The sequence below is a fragment of the Macrotis lagotis genome, chromosome 2 (assembly GCF_037893015.1).
Source record: "Macrotis lagotis isolate mMagLag1 chromosome 2, bilby.v1.9.chrom.fasta, whole genome shotgun sequence".
Classification (NCBI taxonomy): Eukaryota; Metazoa; Chordata; class Mammalia; order Peramelemorphia; family Peramelidae; genus Macrotis; species Macrotis lagotis.
The window spans coordinates 289,252,570-289,256,326 of NC_133659.1; the positions used below are offsets into that span (position 1 = coordinate 289,252,570).

A 3,757-nucleotide genomic window follows, 5' to 3' on the forward strand; every position below is an offset into this window, starting at 1 on the left:
TACTTCACTTCAAGTGTACACAGAAATGATGATGCCCTGGATCCTGTTAAAACTTGCAAGTAAATTCCTTCATCTGATCATACTTTTATCATTCTTTCTTTTTCTATGCTTTATAGACCTTAGCCCTGTTCTTTGTCTCAACTGTGACCTTCAGTTCTTCTATCCCTTATTCTCTTAGATTTAGTTTATCTTAGGCCATTACCTTACAATAGCTATACTCTCCTTCCTTTTCATTCCTCTTTCTGGGCTTCACTCCCTCACTTGCAGCCTTGAAGGTTATGTGATCATGAACAGATCACTTAACCCTGTTTGCCTTGGTTTCCCCATCAGTAAATTTAAGCTGGAGAAGGGAAATGGCAAATCACTCTAGTATCATTGCCAAGAAAAACTCAGATGGAGTACTGAAGAGTTGAAAACAACTGAATAACCATATTTATTGACTGACCACCATATTTACTGACCAGCATTTATCATTTTTATTTTTTGTCGACTTTGCCAAACTGATAGATGTGATATGAAAGCTTAGAATTGTCTTAATTTGTGGCAAGCACAGTGAGAAAGGAGGAAGGAGAAGCCGCAGGAGTGTCTCCTACACACCATGGGTCCAGCACTTCAGGGATGCACTCGGAGGTCCCCCCAGCCCTCGGCCCCAGGATGAACCTGGAGCGTGTGTCCATCGAGAAGCTCAGCCTCTGCCGGAAGTACTACCTAGGGGGGTTCAAGCTCCTGCCCTTCCTCTGGCTGGTCAACGTGCTGTGGTTCTTCCGAGAGGCCTTCCTGGGCTATCTCTGGCGTTCAGCCTTAGGGCTACTCTTAGGGCTTAGGGCTCGTGGCACTGACCTCCTGGATCATGGTCTTCCAGATCAACCAAGCTCGCTGGGGAGCCCTAGGTGACTGTCTTTCCTTCACCGTCCTTCTGGGGATACCCTGATCGGCGGGCCGTCCCCTCTGCCAGCTCCTGGCCACGTCCTCTCCTCGACCTACCTTAGCTCCAGCATCGGGTTAATATGCCTTCCAAAGATGAAGGAGACCTAATGTCCTTCATGTCCCCACAGCCTTTTGTTTGGCCAGGCTGTTTCCCTAGAATCCCTATCCCTGACTAATTTCCCATTTCTCCCTGTGACCTCCACTAAGGACTCCCAAATAAAAAGAAATAAAAATAAAAAGGTTGATTTTGTGAGTAAAAAAAATTGTCTTAATTTGTATTTGAATATTTTCAAATGACTACTGACAGTTTTTAATACTTTATCCTCTCTTCAAAGAACCTTTGTTGAATATAATTTTTGTTGTCCTGTGGTCAGTAAAGGATGCATTTAACATTTCTGTTCTTCTGCATTTGTTTTGAGGTTTTTATGCCCCAGCACATAATTGATTTTTATAAAGTGGCCATGCAACAGATTTCAGAAAAACCTAGAAAGACTTACCTTAACTGATTGCCAGTTAAGTAAGCAGATACAAGAGAACACTGACACAGTGGCAGCAACACTGTGTGATGATCAACTATGATGACAACTCTTCTCAACAGTATAATGATCAAGAACAATTCCAAGCTGCCCTATTTTCTTTGTTTCTTAATCACTTTATTTAGTATTTTCTTATCTAAGATCATTATTGCTACCCTTGCTTTTTTTTTTTTTTTTTGCTTTCTTTTTGACTTAAAATAAATTCTACTCCGGTTCATTTTCACTCTATGAATGTTTCAAGTTGTTCTTTGAAAGACCATATGGGTGGGGGGGGCAGAGCCAAGATGGCGACATGAAGGGATTGAGTCTTAGGAGCTCTCTGATAAAAACTCATAAACTAAGGACTCTAACTAAACTTTAGAGAGACAGAACCCACAAAGGGACCCAGTGAGGCAGTTCTCCTACTCAAGGTAACCTGGAAAAGAGCAGAAAGGCTCTGCTCCCCGGGGTCGGAGGGGCTGCCCTCCAGAGGGGTGGCCCACCAGAGCCAAAGAACTTCAGCCTCCCAGGGGCAGCCCTTGGGGCACACAGGGAGCAACTTGGTCTTTCTGCAGCCCAGACCCGGAAACAGAAGCAGGCAGAGCCAGTAAGCAGGAGTCCCCAGGGCATGAGCCCATTGAGCTGAGGGATGAGAATGAAGAGAAACTACAAGCTCAGTCCTCTGCCCCTGGAACAGGACTCTGGGGCTCTGACCACATTCAGATCCTGATCAAAATCTAGGCCCCCCCTCATAGAACAGCAGGGCCCCCCCCCACCTCAGCCCCGTGGCAGAGGGAGGTGCTTATGGTCATTCACAGACCAGGAGGGAAGACAGAACCTCACACACTGAGACCCTTGTGGGAGTGTCCCAAAAGCTCAGGAAGCACCCCAAAACAAGGCCCAGACTGGGAAAATGAGCAAGCAGAGAAACAAAAGGAAGACTATTGAGAAATATTTTGCAAAGAAGGATCAAAATAGTCTGAAGATGAGGAAGCACAAGCTCCTGCATCTAAAGTCTCCAAGAAAAACAGAAATTGGGCTCAGGCTATGACAGAGCTCAAAAAAGACTTTGAAAATCAAATGAGGGAGTTGGAAGAAAAACTGGGAAAAGAAAGGAGAGAGATGCAGGAAAAACATGAAAATGAAGTCAGCAGCTTAGTCAAGGAAATCCAAAAAAAAAAAAAAATGCTGAAGAAAATAGCATGCTAAAAACCAGCTTAGGTCAAATGGATAAAACAGTTCAAAAAGTTATTGAGGAGAAGAATGCTTTAAAAAGCAAAATTGGCCAGATGGAAAAAGAGATAAGAAAACTCTCTGAGGAGAACAAATCCTTCAGACAAAGAATAGAATTCAGGGAGATTGATGAATTTACCAGAAATCAGGAATCAATACTTCAAAACAAAAAAAATGAAAAATTAGAAGAAAATGTGAAATATCTCATTGGAAAAACAACTGATATGGAAAACAGACTTAGGAAAGATAATTTGAAAATTATTGGAATACCTGAAAGTCATGATCAGGAAAAGAGCCTTGATATCATTTTCAAAGAATTACTACAGGAAAATTGCCCTGATATTCTAGAAGCAGAGGGCAAAATAGAAATGGAGAGAATCCACCAATCCCCCAGAGAAAGAGATCCCAAAAAACCAACCTCCAGGAATATTATAGCCAAGTTCCAGAACTCCCAAGTCAAAGAGAAAATATTACAAGCAGCCAGAAGGACACAGTTCAAATATCATGGAGCTGCAGTCAGGATCACACAGGACTTAGCAGCAACTACATTGGAAGCTCATAGGGCTTGGAATACAATATACCAGAAGGCAAAAGAGCTTAGAATGCAGCCAAGAATGAACTATCCAGCAAGGCTGAATGTCCTCTTCCAGGGAAAAAGATGGACTTTCAATGAACCAGGGGAATTTCAAAGGTTCCTTTTGGAATGGCCAGAGCTGAACAGAAGGTTTGATCTTCAGATACAGGACTCAGGTGAAGCATGGAGATTGGAGGAGAGGGGGGAAATAGGAGGGACTTAATGAGGATGAACTGCATGTATAGAAAAATGATACTGATAATACTCATATGAACCATCTCAGTTAATAGAGCAGGTAGAGGGAGCTTTTATAGTTGAAGCACAGGAGAAAGCTGAATTCGAAGATAAAATATGGTGTAAAAATGGAATCAATAGGAAAAAAAGGGAAATGGAATGGGAGAAAGAAAAAGGAGAGGTGGAATAGTCCAAGATATTTCACAAAATAAGATTTTTTTATTACAATGAGCTATTGCAATGATATGGAAGGGGGAAGGCAAGGGGGAATGAG

At 42.5% G+C, this 3,757-nt stretch overlaps 1 pseudogene; it reads left to right on the top strand.

Moving 5' to 3' along the window:
* Positions 1 to 654: 654 nt before the first annotated feature.
* LOC141511735 (gamma-secretase subunit PEN-2 pseudogene) lies at positions 655 to 931 on the top strand (annotated as a pseudogene).
* The last annotated feature ends 2,826 nt before the right edge of the window (positions 932 to 3,757 follow it).